The sequence below is a fragment of the Phyllobates terribilis genome, unplaced genomic scaffold, assembly GCF_046119375.1.
Source record: "Phyllobates terribilis strain yellow unplaced genomic scaffold, ASM4611937v1 Scaffold_437__1_contigs__length_1545540, whole genome shotgun sequence".
In the NCBI taxonomy this organism is placed as follows: Eukaryota; Metazoa; Chordata; class Amphibia; order Anura; family Dendrobatidae; genus Phyllobates; species Phyllobates terribilis.
Window position 1 is genome coordinate 1,269,286 of NW_027363197.1, and position 16,817 is coordinate 1,286,102.

Below are 16,817 nucleotides of genomic sequence, written 5' to 3' on the forward strand. Positions count from 1 at the left end.
AAGGCGGGGGGTGGGGTGGAACGAGCAGCTGTCTACCCTTAGCAGGAGGGCTCCTGATTACATACCTCTCCTGCTGCTGCTGCTGCTGGCTGTCCAGCAGCAGACTGAAGGTGGCTGCTGCTGTGCACAGGTATATAAAGGCTCAGAGCCTATTATGACACGCGCAGCCAGCGTTCCATTGCCACATTCCATCTACTGCAGGCAGGATACCTGGCTGGCTGAATGTCGCTGAGAAGCTCACAGAGACCGCCATAAGCAACAGTTTAACAGAATGCCACAGACTAATCAACCAAACTTTTTGGGTTGGGTTCTCTTTTATAGTCTGCAGGCATTAAATGAAAGAAGTCAGTGTTCCAGCAGAAGGAGACAACGTTTCAGAAAAGGCATTGTAGCAAACCAAAAAAGAAATTTTAAGCGCAGCAGAGTAACCAGCGCACATACCTGTTAGCTCAGGTGAGTTTAAAAGGCTGCTGTTGATAACAAGGGCATTTGCTAAATAGATGGTGTGTGTGCAACAATATACTGAAAGGTCAATTATATTGTGCAGCTTATCTCACCACCTGTAGTTATTTAGGTGAAAGCTCCAAAATGCTTGCCTAATATGTCTGTTTATCCAAAAGGAAGTAAAAAGGGAGAGCTAGAAAGATAGCATTGCATCACATTACATGGCAATGCAATGCACAGTTGCTGAAGTTGAACCAAAATGAGCTTGTAATCTGGCTTCTGCAACTTTGAACATGAAAAATCCAATGAGGAGAAGAAAAGCAAAGCCAAAGAGTCCATCCCAAAATCCGACAAACAAGCAAAATGAACAAAAAACATTGAATTCAATTCTTTCTGATTTTAGAAACTGCATTAAAGAAGGGGTGCACCGGTCCTGGAGATACTGCAATACCAGGTCAATGTGTGGAGTGGACAGAGCAAGCTCTTTTTCCATCTCCCTGTTCTAAAAATCCATTTAATATATGGTCCCCAGATAGGGGACGTATCAGATATTAAACTGATAAGAACAGATTTTTTTTTTTTTTTTTTAAATTCTTTTGGCGAAAGCCCGAATTCGTGTACAAAACCCGAGTGCGCTTAAAAAAGTGACAAGTGCCACAAAAAAAGTGCACTAGGATGCTGGTCTTCATGAAACCCTCTCCAAAAGGAGAAGGGTCCCCCAAACCATTCCCCGTCCCTCCGAGCCAAAAGGCCACAGCGAGGAACAGGGACAAAAAGCCACCTCCAGCCGAAGCCAGAGGCGACCCAATCTTACCACCAGCACCTGCCCGAGTTCTCACCCGAGCAAGGCACTGGGAGCCAAAGACTGTGCTCCCCTCCCGAAAGAGGGGAGCCAACAACGCTCTCCTCCCGAAAGAGGAGAGCCAGGGGGGTTCAGGGGGGAGCGGAACCTGATGGCCACACACTCCCCCCCTAGACCTGCCAAGAGAGGAACCCGTAAGGGAACCGCATCCCGACAAAATCCTAGTAGGACGTGACACACGTGAATAAGTGGACACACAGTGACAAAGAAATTAAATAAATAGTGAAGGTTTCACAGTATAATACTGCCCGGACCTTCGACCGGGAATTGAAAAATTCCCCATCCTAAGGCCAGAAGGCCCGGAATAAGGGTGTGTGCGAAGAAAGAAAATTTGAAGTGCTTGTGCAAATGTGCCATAAACTCAAGTGGGGTTCCCAATCCCAGTGAGTTAAGGCACCCCAGGGTCACCACTCCTGGGGCACTTCACACTTCGGGCTTTCGATCTTCCCCGGCCCAATGGCGTCGATCCTGGGGGGCCATGCTTTCCACCAGATGACTATATTAGCCACCTGGCGTACTAACAAGCGCCTAAACCCCAGTGTGCATAATGTATCAATCTACTAGGGCGGCCAACATCCAAAACCGCCTTTTCGAAAGATACTACACTTGATCTTAGCCAAAAGGCCGAGAAGCGATAGGTTTCAAACTACGGAGCCACCCAAGGATCCTGAAAAGTCCATTTGTGGAGATGAGCTCCTGGACTCCCGTTAAGAAGACATGTTGTCAACCTCTAGATCCCTTACATGCCTGCACTTTTCGGCTTGCTGCTGCTGCAATCCACGCGTTTTAGATCTGCATAACTCCACCTCTTTAAACACAGCACCTTCACCCCCTGCTGTTCCCACCCGCCTCAACACCGTTGGAAGGGAGGAGAACCAATTAAGGCGGGGGGTGGGGTGGAACGAGCAGCTGTCTACCCTTAGCAGGAGGGCTCCTGATTACATACCTCTCCTGCTGCTGCTGCTGCTGGCTGTCCAGCAGCAGACTGAAGGTGGCTGCTGCTGTGCACAGGTATATAAAGGCTCAGAGCCTATTATGACACGCGCAGCCAGCGTTCCATTGCCACATTCCATCTACTGCAGGCAGGATACCTGGCTGGCTGAATGTCGCTGAGAAGCTCACAGAGACCGCCATAAGCAACAGTTTAACAGAATGCCACAGACTAATCAACCAAACTTTTTGGGTTGGGTTCTCTTTTATAGTCTGCAGGCATTAAATGAAAGAAGTCAATGTTCCAGCAGAAGGAGACAACGTTTCAGAAAAGGCATTGTAGCAAACCAAAAAAGAAATTTTAAGCGCAGCAGAGTAACCAGCGCACATACCTGTTAGCTCAGGTGAGTTTAAAAGGCTGCTGTTGATAACAAGGGCATTTGCTAAATAGATGGTGTGTGTGCAACAATATACTGAAAGGTCAATTATATTGTGCAGCTTATCTCACCAACTGTAGTTATTTAGGTGAAAGCTCCAAAATGCTTGCCTAATATGTCTGTTTATCCAAAAGGAAGTAAAAAGGGAGAGCTAGAAAGATAGCATTGCATCACATTACATGGCAATGCAATGCACAGTTGCTGAAGTTGAACCAAAATGAGCTTGTAATCTGGCTTCTGCAACTTTGAACATGAAAAATCCAATGAGGAGAAGAAAAGCAAAGCCAAAGAGTCCATCCCAAAATCCGACAAACAAGCAAAATGAACAAAAAACATTGAATTCAATTCTTTCTGATTTTAGAAACTGCATTAAAGAAGGGGTGCACCGGTCCTGGAGATACTGCAATACCAGGTCAATGCGTGGAGTGGACAGAGCAAGCTCTTTTTCCATCTCCCTGTTCTAAAAATCCATTTAATAAATGGTCCCCAGATAGGGGACGTATCAGATATTAAACTGATAAGAACAGATACTACACTTGATCTTAGCCAAAAGGCCGAGAAGCGATAACCAGAATTGGTTTCAAACTACGGAGCCACCCAAGGATCCTGAAAAGTCCATTTGTGGAGATGAGCTCCTGGACTCCCGTTAAGAAGACATGTTGTCAACCTCTAGATCCCTTACATGCCTGCACTTTTCGGCTTGCTGCTGCTGCAATCCACGCGTTTTAGATCTGCATAACTCCACCTCTTTAAACACAGCACCTTCACCCCCTGCTGTTCCCACCCGCCTCAACACCGTTGTAAGGGAGGAGAACCAATTAAGGCGGGGGGTGTGGTGGAACGAGCAGCTGTCTACCCTTAGCAGGAGGGCTCCTGATTACATACCTCTCCTGCTGCTGCTGCTGCTGGCTGTCCAGCAGCAGACTGAAGGTGGCTGCTGCTGTGCACAGGTATATAAAGGCTCAGAGCCTATTATGACACGCGCAGCCAGCGTTCCATTGCCACATTCCATCTACTGCAGGCAGGATACCTGGCTGGCTGAATGTCGCTGAGAAGCTCACAGAGACAGCCATAAGCAACAGTTTAACAGAATGCCACAGACTAATCAACCAAACTTTTTGGGTTGGGTTCTCTTTTATAGTCTGCAGGCATTAAATGAAAGAAGTCAGTGTTCCAGCAGAAGGAGACAACGTTTCAGAAAAGGCATTGTAGCAAACCAAAAAAGAAATTTTAAGCGCAGCAGAGTAACCAGCGCACATACCTGTTAGCTCAGGTGAGTTTAAAAGGCTGCTGTTGATAACAAGGGCATTTGCTAAATAGATGGTGTGTGTGCAACAATATACTGAAAGGTCAATTATATTGTGCAGCTTATCTCACCACCTGTAGTTATTTAGGTGAAAGCTCCAAAATGCTTGCCTAATATGTCTGTTTATCCAAAAGGAAGTAAAAAGGGAGAGCTAGAAAGATAGCATTGCATCACATTACATGGCAATGCAATGCACAGTTGCTGAAGTTGAACCAAAATGAGCTTGTAATCTGGCTTCTGCAACTTTGAACATGAAAAATCCAATGAGGAGAAGAAAAGCAAAGCCAAAGAGTCCATCCCAAAATCCGACAAACAAGCAAAATGAACAAAAAACATTGAATTCAATTCTTTCTGATTTTAGAAACTGCATTAAAGAAGGGGTGCACCGGTCCTGGAGATACTGCAATACCAGGTCAATGCGTGGAGTGGACAGAGCAAGCTCTTTTTCCATCTCCCTGTTCTAAAAATCCATTTAATATATGGTCCCCAGATAGGGGACGTATCAGATATTAAACTGATAAGAACAGATACTACACTTGATCTTAGCCAAAAGGCCGAGAAGCGATAACCAGAATTGGTTTCAAACTACGGAGCCACCCAAGGATCCTGAAAAGTCCATTTGTGGAGATGAGCTCCTGGACTCCCGTTAAGAAGACATGTTGTCAACCTCTAGATCCCTTACATGCCTGCACTTTTCGGCTTGCTGCTGCTGCAATCCACGCGTTTTAGATCTGCATAACTCCACCTCTTTAAACACAGCACCTTCACCCCCTGCTGTTCCCACCCGCCTCAACACCGTTGGAAGGGAGGAGAACCAATTAAGGCGGGGGGTGGGGTGGAACGAGAAGCTGTCTACCCTTAGCAGGAGGGCTCCTGATTACATACCTCTCCTGCTGCTGCTGCTGCTGGCTGTCCAGCAGCAGACTGAAGGTGGCTGCTGCTGTGCACAGGTATATAAAGGCTCAGAGCCTATTATGACACGCGCAGCCAGCGTTCCATTGCCACATTCCATCTAATGCAGGCAGGATACCTGGCTGGCTGAATGTCGCTGAGAAGCTCACAGAGACCGCCATAAGCAACAGTTTAACAGAATGCCACAGACTAATCAACCAAACTTTTTGGGTTGGGTTCTCTTTTATAGTCTGCAGGCATTAAATGAAAGAAGTCAGTGTTCCAGCAGAAGGAGACAACGTTTCAGAAAAGGCATTGTAGCAAACCAAAAAAGAAATTTTAAGCGCAGCAGAGTAACCAGCGCACATACCTGTTAGCTCAGGTGAGTTTAAAAGGCTGCTGTTGATAACAAGGGCATTTGCTAAATAGATGGTGTGTGTGCAACAATATACTGAAAGGTCAATTATATTGTGCAGCTTATCTCACCACCTGTAGTTATTTAGGTGAAAGCTCCAAAATGCTTGCCTAATATGTCTGTTTATCCAAAAGGAAGTAAAAAGGGAGAGCTAGAAAGATAGCATTGCATCACATTACATGGCAATGCAATGCACAGTTGCTGAAGTTGAACCAAAATGAGCTTGTAATCTGGCTTCTGCAACTTTGAACATGAAAAATCCAATGAGGAGAAGAAAAGCAAAGCCAAAGAGTCCATCCCAAAATCCGACAAACAAGCAAAATGAACAAAAAACATTGAATTCAATTCTTTCTGATTTTAGAAACTGCATTAAAGAAGGGGTGCACCGGTCCTGGAGATACTGCAATACCAGGTCAATGCGTGGAGTGGACAGAGCAAGCTCTTTTTCCATCTCCCTGTTCTAAAAATCCATTTAATATATGGTCCCCAGATAGGGGACGTATCAGATATTAAACTGATAAGAACAGATACTACACTTGATCTTAGCCAAAAGGCCGAGAAGCGATAACCAGAATTGGTTTCAAACTACGGAGCCACCCAAGGATCCTGAAAAGTCCATTTGTGGAGATGAGCTCCTGGCCTCCCGTTAAGAAGACATGTTGTCAACCTCTAGATCCCTTACATGCCTGCACTTTTCGGCTTGCTGCTGCTGCAATCCACGCGTTTTAGATCTGCATAACTCCACCTCTTTAAACACAGCACCTTCACCCCCTGCTGTTCCCACCCGCCTCAACACCGTTGGAAGGGAGGAGAACCAATTAAGGCGGGGGGTGGGGTGGAACGAGCAGCTGTCTACCCTTAGCAGGAGGGCTCCTGATTACATACCTCTCCTGCTGCTGCTGCTGCTGGCTGTCCAGCAGCAGACTGAAGGTGGCTGCTGCTGTGCACAGGTATATAAAGGCTCAGAGCCTATTATGACACGCGCAGCCAGCGTTCCATTGCCACATTCCATCTACTGCAGGCAGGATACCTGGCTGGCTGAATGTCGCTGAGAAGCTCACAGAGACCGCCATAAGCAACAGTTTAACAGAATGCCACAGACTAATCAACCAAACTTTTTGGGTTGGGTTCTCTTTTATAGTCTGCAGGCATTAAATGAAAGAAGTCAGTGTTCCAGCAGAAGGAGACAACGTTTCAGAAAAGGCATTGTAGCAAACCAAAAAAGAAATTTTAAGCGCAGCAGAGTAACCAGCGCACATACCTGTTAGCTCAGGTGAGTTTAAAAGGCTGCTGTTGATAACAAGGGCATTTGCTAAATAGATGGTGTGTGTGCAACAATATACTGAAAGGTCAATTATATTGTGCAGCTTATCTCACCACCTGTAGTTATTTAGGTGAAAGCTCCAAAATGCTTGCCTAATATGTCTGTTTATCCAAAAGGAAGTAAAAAGGGAGAGCTAGAAAGATAGCATTGCATCACATTACATGGCAATGCAATGCACAGTTGCTGAAGTTGAACCAAAATGAGCTTGTAATCTGGCTTCTGCAACTTTGAACATGAAAAATCCAATGAGGAGAAGAAAAGCAAAGCCAAAGAGTCCATCCCAAAATCCGACAAACAAGCAAAATGAACAAAAAACATTGAATTCAATTCTTTCTGATTTTAGAAACTGCATTAAAGAAGGGGTGCACCGGTCCTGGAGATACTGCAATACCAGGTCAATGCGTGGAGTGGACAGAGCAAGCTCTTTTTCCATCTCCCTGTTCTAAAAATCCATTTAATATATGGTCCCCAGATAGGGGACGTATCAGATATTAAACTGATAAGAACAGATTTTGCGTTTATATTTAAAATATCGTAGTCTTTATCTTTTCTTCAGAGCTTTAAAATAACATCTTCCATAGGTGATAGTTCCATATACTCAGGGCTCTTTTCTTTCCAAGCTTCTTCATATCCATTAGGTAGTACATATAAATTTCACTTAATGCCAGTCTTATACAATCCTTGACTTCTATATAGTCTCTTTTAAACAACAATATGTTTCTGGTCTTCCATAGAGCACTTTTAACACAACTCAAAGTGCACCATAAAACTCTCTCTTTTTCTTTCGTCATGTTTGGTAAAATCCCATATAAAACCACTTCATGGCTTAAAAAATTAAGACCAGATAAAAATTTTAAAAGCTCACCACAGTCTTTCCACACTTGCTGTGCAAAATCACAATTCCAAATAAGGTGCATAGTAGTCTCATCATTATTGCACTGATGCCTCGGGCAGGTTTGTATAGTGCTAAGTCTTCTTTTATACTGGAAATCACGAGTCGGTAAACATTCCTGCACAATCATCCAAGCTAAGTCTTTATGTTGATTCATCAGGTAAGGTGCATTTGTTAAATTCCATATTTTAGTGACTCTGCTATATGAATAATGGCTTATGGGCGTCAAAGTTTCTTTCTTTTTTAATTGCTGCAGCAGCTTCCTTGCATTCTTCAATGTCTCCATCTCAAAAGAATCTAGGCCATATAATCTGATAACTTTCTCCAGGATGGCATATTGTTGTGGAGGTGATAACAACACTGGGCTTGTTAAAGAAATGGATATCCACTTTCGCCTCCTAAAAATGTGGCCAGCTGCATATCTTAAAAAATGTGCCCAAGGGCTTGAAGCAAACATATATTTAAAACAGAGGCTAAAAAACTTGGAGTATAAAAACAGTTTGACGTTGGGAACATCCTTACCACCAAGGTGGTGCATCTTGTACATTGTTTCTCTCTTCACCTTTTCGAACTTAGAGTTCCACACAAATTCAAACAGCATTCTCTGTAATCTTCTCGCTGTAAGGTCACTTGGGGGATAAACATAACTGAGATATAACATGACAGGAAGCAGAAGGGCCTTAATAATTAAAACTTTACCTTCGATTGTTAATTTTCTTAATTTCCAAAAGTCAATCTTCTTTTGTATTTTGTCCCTTACTCCATCCCAGCTCTTCATTCCATCATTCTGTCGATCAAAAATCACGCCCAGAATTTTAATCTTCTCTGACTGCATCGGGAGATCAGGGATGGACACATCCGCCCAATTGCCACGGACAAAACAATCACATTTCTCAATGTTTAACTTAAAACCTGAGGCTTCACAAAAAAAATTGGTCGTTCTTATAGCTCTCCTGAGAGCGGCAGGTGATGAACAAAAAATAGTAATATCATCCATGTAGCCCATTACCTTCACATCTCTTCCATGTCCTCCAGGGATAGGGACACCTTTAATCACTTTATCCTCTCGTAGCATAGATAAAAGAGGCTCTATTGCACATATAAATAGCACTGGGGACAAAGGGCAGCCTTGCTTCACACCTGAATGCAAAAACACTTCATTAGACAAAAATCCATTGATTAAAATTTTACTAAAAGAGTTCTTATATAAAAGTGCCACTTGCTTGATAAAAATTTCAGGGAAGCCCATTTTTTTTAAAACCAACCATAAAAAACAATGAGAGACACGATCAAAAGCCTTTTGAAAATCCAACGATAAAATTGCTAAGTCTTGCTTCCTGGATTGCTGGTACCATATGACATCGCGGATGGTATTGAGATGCTCCGCAACTCCTCTTCCTGGCACCCCACATACCTGGTCTTCATAAATAACTTTGGATAAAACTTTTTTAAAACGGTTCACTAAAATTTTGGACATCAACTTGTAATCAACATTCAACAGTGTGATTGGTCTCCAGTTTGCCAGATGGGATTTGGCTCCTTTTTTAAAAATCAGGGAGACCAGACCACTTCTCCAAGATATAGGCAGGATATCACACTTAAAAGCTTCTTTGATTACTAAAAACAAGTCGGGTTTTAAAAAATTCCAAAATTCACGATAAAATTCAACAGGCAAACCGTCAGAACCAGGGGTTTTCCCATAGGAAAAACTTTTGATAGCAGCATCTACTTCCGACAAGGTGACTTCAGTGCATAACAATTCTTGGTCTTCGCGGCTCAGACTATTTTTTAATGAATTAAGGGCATCTTCAGTAAAAGACTGGTCTATAGTTTTCTCATTAAAAAGCTGCTGATAAAACTGGTGAGCTTGGTTGAGCATACCTTCAGTTGTAGTTTCACCCTCTAATTCTGTTATCATTTCCTTAGCAGCAACTACTTTTTTAAAAAAAAATCTTGAGCACTTTTCATTTTTCTCCATCACTTCAATTTTTGAGTTATAAATTATTTCCTTACCCTTCGACTCTATACTCTTTTTAATTTCTTTTTTTGTTGCTTCAATTAAATCGTCCATTTCAAGTCCCACATCTCTTAGTTGATAACAGGTCTGCAATTTAGTAATAAGCCTTTTATGCCAAGCGGACTTTTCTCTTGCATTGGCTATGCTGACCTTGATAAAAAAACTTTTTATCTTCATCTTGCTGTATTCCCACCATTCTAGCAGAGTTAAAAATTTTTGTTGTTTTGTTCTTAAATAATTAAAAAACGCTTTAAAATCTGTTCTTACCTTAGGATCTTGTAACAATGTTGTATTTAGCCTCCAAACTCCTCTTGCCTTGACAAGCCCAGGTAATTCTAACTCTGATAGCAACATCTTATGATCTGAAAAAATGTTTGGGATTAAGACAACAGATTTGACATTCACATATTGGGACATGAAAATAAAATCAATACGAGATTTAGAAGAAGAGTTCTCCCAAGTATAACCGGGATCATTACTACGGATCTCTTTCCAGGAGTCTCTAAGAAAAAAATCAGTTAACAAATCCTTTAGTTGTTTCTCTGTTTTGTCTTTTTTAGGAACGGTGGAACTCCCGCTTCTCCCTTCACCAGGCAAGACACAATTGAAATCCCCACAGAACATCAGAGGCGATGAACCAGGTAGGTAATATTGCACATCTTCAAACAACTGATGTCTCTCTTCCTTCACCGGAGAAGCATAAATGTTCAAAAGTCTAAAGTCCACACCTTTAAAACTAATATTTAAGAAAAGAGCACGTCCAGAAGAAATGTCCACAAAAGAGTTGATTTTAAAGTCATGCGACCTAAACAGCACTCCAATGCCAGAGGAACGATTTTCATTATCTCCGGACCAGATAGAGGGCCCATGAGGCCAATCTTTTCTTAAATCTGCATAATTCATATCAAAGTCAATGTTACATTCTTGCAAACAAAAGACATCACAGTCCACTGTTGACAGGTAGGAAAACAAAGCAGCCCTTCTTGTAGAGCCCCTTATACTCCTCACATTGAGCGAGGCTACTTTAATTGATGAGGTCATGATAGGATAGTTCAGGTCACACTACTGTCAGAATCAGACATAAAGCCCACCGATGTTAACGGGCTCTGCACTTCTGAGTCCGAAAAAGAAATGTTTATAGGGTCTGAAGGCCTTGGCTCCTCAGGAGGGGCAGCGGGAGCCATTGGCTTGTATTGCAGAAGACTTGGTTTTAATGGACACTTCTTGGAAGTCTCCCTGGCCACATTCTCATCAGACCTATCATCTGTTTTCCTTTTCCTACGAGTTTCCAGCTCCATTGCTTCTTCCTCCGAGCTAAATGTCCCGATTTCAGCAGAGGGACTCCCCTCCACCACCATATCACCCGGATCAGAATCAGCAGCCCAGTCCTTAGATGAAGCTTCCCTCCTCTCAGGACGGACAGGTTTCTCAGCTGGAGGTTTCTGCATAGACGTGGGCTTATGCGCAGCAGGAATAGGAGAACTGGCAGGTTTTCCCTGCGCAGCAGGCACTGAAGTGCTTGTGGACCCGCCTACAGGGGGTTGTGTTCGCACAGTAGATACAGGAGCACCGGTGGGACCCCCCTTAGCAGCAGGAGCAGGAGGGTTGGTTGGCTTCCTCTGTGCAGCAGGTGCAGACGTACCACCTGATGTACTAGCAGGCTTGGTCTGTGGAGCAGGTACTGGAGAGCTAGAAGACTGCCCCCGCGCTGTAGACGCACCCGCAGGAGCAGGAACAGCAGAGGGTTGCCTCTGCCCCCCGGGAGCAGATGGAGGCACACGGGCAGGTTGCTTTGCCAGCGTTTCAGCATAGGTTTCCGCCTTTTTCTTCAAAGGACACTCCCGGAAGGAGTGACCTGGGACCCGGCAGATGTTGCACACCATCTCATTGGTACAGTCCATTGTGGCATGTCCATGCTTGTAGCACTTCTTACAGATTGCCACCTCCTCCTTGCAGTTCTCATAAGTGTGACCGAAACACATGCATTTCCGGCAGAAGAGGGGCATGTCCGGGTAGAAGAGGCGCCCCCGCTCCCTACCGATCAGGAAACTTGACGGAGGATGACGCTGACCACCAATGCCATTTGGATCTTCACAAAATTTAACAAAAAATTTATGCTTTCCCGTCCAGAGGTTTTCCTCATTCATGACCTTGTGGGAATACCGCAGTTCTGGGAAATAGTTTTGAAGAAAGCAAATAATATTAACTAAGGGAACATGAGGGTTGCTCATCTGAACCACGAGCGGCTTCTCTCCACCGGAGTAAAGGATGACAAAGGTGAGTCCTTTAAGATCCTCATCTGAAAGGTGCAGGTGAATCTGGCGGAAGAGGTTCTGGCACGCATACTCCGACTCCAGAGTCAAAGTGAAGGAACCGGGGCGATCTTGAAGGGCCAGGATGTCTTCTCTCTTTACTCCTAGGATCTCCAGCAGCACTCTCCTCACGAAAAACTTCAAGGTCATCTTCTCCTTGGATGCATCGTCCACTTCGATCTTGAAAGAGTTCTTGATGCGAAGGTCACCAGCTCTGGCATAGCGCACTGCGGCCGCTACTGCTGATGCCATCTTCAAAAGGTAGATAGGGTCGATCGCCTTCTTGGTTTCTTTGCGTATCTGCCCCCTAAAGCAGCATGAGGCTTAAGACGGCTTTTACACCGCCGATGCCTCAAGGCCAAGGGCACGATTGGCTTAGAATCCTTCTGGCAAGATGTGGTATCTTAGCCAAAAGGCCGAGAAGCGATAACCAGAATTGGTTTCAAACTACGGAGCCACCCAAGGATCCTGAAAAGTCCATTTGTGGAGATGAGCTCCTGGACTCCCGTTAAGAAGACATGTTGTCAACCTCTAGATCCCTTACATGCCTGCACTTTTCGGCTTGCTGCTGCTGCAATCCACGCATTTTAGATCTGCATAACTCCACCTCTTTAAACACAGCACCTTCACCCCCTGCTGTTCCCACCCGCCTCAACACCGTTGGAAGGGAGGAGAACCAATTAAGGCGGGGGGTGGGGTGGAATGAGCAGCTGTCTACCCTTAGCAGGAGGGCTCCTGATTACATACCTCTCCTGCTGCTGCTGCTGCTGGCTGTCCAGCAGCAGACTGAAGGTGGCTGCTGCTGTGCACAGGTATATAAAGGCTCAGAGCCTATTATGACACGCGCAGCCAGCGTTCCATTGCCACATTCCATCTACTGCAGGCAGGATACCTGGCTGGCTGAATGTCGCTGAGAAGCTCACAGAGACCGCCATAAGCAACAGTTTAACAGAATGCCACAGACTAATCAACCAAACTTTTTGGGTTGGGTTCTCTTTTATAGTCTGCAGGCATTAAATGAAAGAAGTCAGTGTTCCAGCAGAAGGAGACAACGTTTCAGAAAAGGCATTGTAGCAAACCAAAAAAGAAATTTTAAGCGCAGCAGAGTAACCAGCGCACATACCTGTTAGCTCAGGTGAGTTTAAAAGGCTGCTGTTGATAACAAGGGCATTTGCTAAATAGATGGTGTGTGTGCAACAATATACTGAAAGGTCAATTATATTGTGCAGCTTATCTCACCACCTGTAGTTATTTAGGTGAAAGCTCCAAAATGCTTGCCTAATATGTCTGTTTATCCAAAAGGAAGTAAAAAGGGAGAGCTAGAAAGATAGCATTGCATCACATTACATGGCAATGCAATGCACAGTTGCTGAAGTTGAACCAAAATGAGCTTGTAATCTGGCTTCTGCAACTTTGAACATGAAAAATCCAATGAGGAGAAGAAAAGCAAAGCCAAAGAGTCCATCCCAAAATCCGACAAACAAGCAAAATGAACAAAAAACATTGAATTCAATTCTTTCTGATTTTAGAAACTGCATTAAAGAAGGGGTGCACCGGTCCTGGAGATACTGCAATACCAGGTCAATGCGTGGAGTGGACAGAGCAAGCTCTTTTTCCATCTCCCTGTTCTAAAAATCCATTTAATATATGGTCCCCAGATAGGGGACGTATCAGATATTAAACTGATAAGAACAGATTTTTTTTTTTTTTTTTTTTCCTCAGATTAAGACCCACATTAATTTATGCATCATAGCGCATATTCACATAACGGGTTCTCAAATCATCATTCGGAAAAACAAAAACAAAATCCCAAAAAACACAACCCTGCAATTAACTGTTACTTACTGTAAGAAGTCCAATGTGAAAAGTTCCAGAGTGCCTCTGCTGCTGTCTCACCATACTTCTTTTTATCCAATAAATAGGCATAAAACAGTCTAGCAAGAAAAATCTTTCTGCATTCCATGGGGGAAAAAACAATCTTTTTAAAAATCACCAAATTCCGAACGTCCCATAAAACCTCTTTATATATGACAAAAATAATCCAGCTTGCCCGCTTCCTTTGCGAGTACTTAAAATCTTGACCTATTAAAATCCTTTCAAAATCGAAACAATGAAAACCAACTAAAGCAACAAACATACGTGACAACAAGGTAAAAACTTTTTTAGCAAAAAAACAGTCCCAAAAAATATGCTGTATTGTTTCCACCTTATTGCAACCTTCCCTAGGACATAGTTCTTGAACCTTTATCCCCCGGTCATTCAAAAAAGCTCTTGTTGGCAAGCATCCATGCAACGCCATCCAGGTTACATCCTTCTGTCTGTTGCTGATTCCACGCATGAAAAAAAGCTTCCACACCTGTCCAGACTGTGCATTATTACAAAACGGCACATCACATAACATCTCCTTCTTCTTAATACCTGAGACAATCAGTTTTTTGTCCGGTCTAACCATGGAGCTTATCCCATTTTGATCATAGAAGGACCTAAGCACCACATAAAAAAACGGTATCACAAACGAAACTGGTTTTCTTAAATCCTTCTCACACCAGCTCCATTTCTGGAAAAGCCGTCCTGCTAAATATTTGCACATGTCCGCAGTCCTGTTATTGCACTGGGATAATTTATAAATGTTCAAAAAATAATGCATTCTTAAAAATAAGTCAATGTTAGGAAAATCACAACCCCCATTTTCCACAGAACACATAACCATTCCTCTTCTTAGTTTCTCCATTTTGGATCCCCAAAAAAACACAAACAGTTTCCTTGTCACTCTCTTTGTCCAAAGCACAGCAGGTGGGAAAATCAAAGCAGTGTACAGCAGAAGCGGGAGAATCACAGACTTGATTACCAGCACTTTCCCTCTCAGCGACAGGTTCCTTAGTTTCCAAAAGTTCAACTTCTGATCCATTTTGTCTTCTAGAATCTTCAGGCTGCTTTTCCCTTTCAGTTCCTTCTCAAAGATGACACCAAGAACCTCAATTTCCTCCCTACTCTCCACTCCTGCCACGTTAACCTCAACCTGCCTCCCAAAGTTACAAAGCTGGCACTTTCCCCAATTCACCGCCATACCAGCCACACAACAAAAAATCCTTACGTGCAAATTCACTCTATTGAGATCCGCCTGTGAACCACAAGTAAAAACAATATCATCCATATAACTTAAAGACTTGACTGGACCCCCGGATCCCCCAGGAATAAAAACACCAGCCACACACTTGTCAACTTGCACACTTTTTAAAAGGGCCTCCACCACACAGATAAAAAGAATTGGTGACAGGGGACAACCCTGCCTAACTCCCGATAAAATATTAAAACTGGAACTCACATGCCCATTAACTAAAATCTGGCTACTGACCCCACAATAAAAACTCTTAATGACCATCAATAATTTATCCGGAACAACAAGGTGACTTAAAGCAGAGAACAAAAATCTATGTGATATTTTATCAAAGGCTTTCTCCAGGTCCACCGACTGTAACAAAAGAGCATTCTTATTCAAATTAGCCTGATAAATTAAGTCTCTTAGAAGCAGCAAATTATCTGAAATTTTCCTACCAGGCACTGCACATGCCTGATACTCCCCCACCATATCACCTATCACATCTGCCAGTCTACCAGCCACAATTTTAGAAATAATTTTGTAATCACTGTTTAACAATGTTATGGGCCTCCAATTTTTAATATCCCTCATGTCCCCTTTCTTATGAATCAGCGTAACAATCCCCCTACGCATAGAAACCGATAAAATCCCATGAGTAAAACCATATTGCACCACCCGGGAAAACTCCACACATATAATATCCCAAAATCTAACATAAAATTCAGCAGGAAGACCATCACAGCCTGGCGTCTTGCCTTTCGCCAAGCCATCCACTGCCCGTCTAATTTCATCTTTCCCAACCTCCTCACTTAAAAACCCAATTTTCTCCTCAGGAATATTATTAGTTAATACTTTGCAATAATCATTAATTTCCGCATCACTGGCTCTACTATCGTTAGAGAAGAGTGTTTCATAAAAGGAAAGAATACTGCCAATCATCTCATCCCCAGATACCTCCCCTGCAGGAGAAAAAACAAACTTAAAAACCCCTTTAGGTTTAAAACATTTTTTAAAAAAGTATCTCGAACATTGCTCATTTTCCTCCATGTGCTTTATTTTTGCCTTAAACATAATAGTCTTCCCTTTTTCAATAAGTATCTTCTTCAGTTCGTCCTTCAAATCTGCAATCTCTTTATCCACCTCCATCCCCGCTCTCTTAAACTTATGGAGTACTTCCAATTTTGAAATAACAGCAGCATCATGATCCCTTTTGGCTTTCGCTCTCCTAAAACACACCCCTTTAAAATAACATGCAAATTTCTCCTTAGCCCAGTCCCACCACTCTAGCAAATCTTTAAAAAGGTGCTGTTCAGACACACAAGACAAAAACACTTTATTAAAACCAACCTTAACACTCTCCTCTTCCAGCAGGCTTACGTTCAGCTTCCAGAGTCCCTTTCCAAAAGCCAGGGACTCAGCTATACACAGATCTACCACTATCATCTTGTGGTCAGAAAAAGTCGTCATCACGTGGTTGCACTTGGCCACCTTAATCCCTTCAGACATAAAAACATAGTCAATTCGGGAAACACTACGTCCACTGTCTGATATGTATGTGAACTTATCACTTGGCCCAACCATCAGACCAGCATCCGTGTAGCGTAAATCCTGCACAATCTGATTTAAAATATTAGACGTAACATCAGTCCTACCTTCCGTAGAGCTCTTACGATCTTTTGCGGATCTGACACAATTAAAATCTCCAGCCACTATAGTGAAGTCTCTGCCTGGTAAAAACAACTTTAGAGACTCCAAAAACCCAACTCTTGCTTGTTTATCAGCAGGGGCATAAACATTAAAAACCCGTACCCGCTGACCTAAAAAATCCACTAATAAAAACAAACATCTCCCAGGTATGATTACTTTAAACTCTAAAACCTTTAGACT

At 43.2% G+C, this 16,817-nt stretch overlaps 3 non-coding genes and 4 pseudogenes across 3 annotated transcripts; all 7 read right to left on the minus strand.

The window, feature by feature from the left end:
* Nucleotides 1-861: 861 nt before the first annotated feature.
* Nucleotides 862-1,041, minus strand: LOC141228451 (U2 spliceosomal RNA; annotated as a pseudogene).
* Nucleotides 1,042-1,850: 809 nt separating this feature from the next.
* On the minus strand, nt 1,851-1,942 carry LOC141228525 (U2 spliceosomal RNA; annotated as a pseudogene).
* Nucleotides 1,943-3,048: 1,106 nt separating this feature from the next.
* On the minus strand, nt 3,049-3,239 carry LOC141228189 (U2 spliceosomal RNA). Its single transcript, XR_012295109.1, has one exon. It is a non-coding gene; the product is annotated as a U2 spliceosomal RNA (small nuclear RNA).
* Nucleotides 3,240-4,354: 1,115 nt separating this feature from the next.
* On the minus strand, nt 4,355-4,545 carry LOC141228035 (U2 spliceosomal RNA). Its single transcript, XR_012294962.1, has one exon. It is a non-coding gene; the product is annotated as a U2 spliceosomal RNA (small nuclear RNA).
* Nucleotides 4,546-5,660: 1,115 nt separating this feature from the next.
* LOC141228036 (U2 spliceosomal RNA) lies at nt 5,661-5,851 on the minus strand. Its single transcript, XR_012294963.1, has one exon. It is a non-coding gene; the product is annotated as a U2 spliceosomal RNA (small nuclear RNA).
* A 1,115-nt stretch (nt 5,852-6,966) lies between these two features.
* LOC141228377 (U2 spliceosomal RNA) lies at nt 6,967-7,142 on the minus strand (annotated as a pseudogene).
* Nucleotides 7,143-13,373: 6,231 nt separating this feature from the next.
* LOC141228448 (U2 spliceosomal RNA) lies at nt 13,374-13,574 on the minus strand (annotated as a pseudogene).
* Between the last annotated feature and the right edge of the window lie 3,243 nt (nt 13,575-16,817).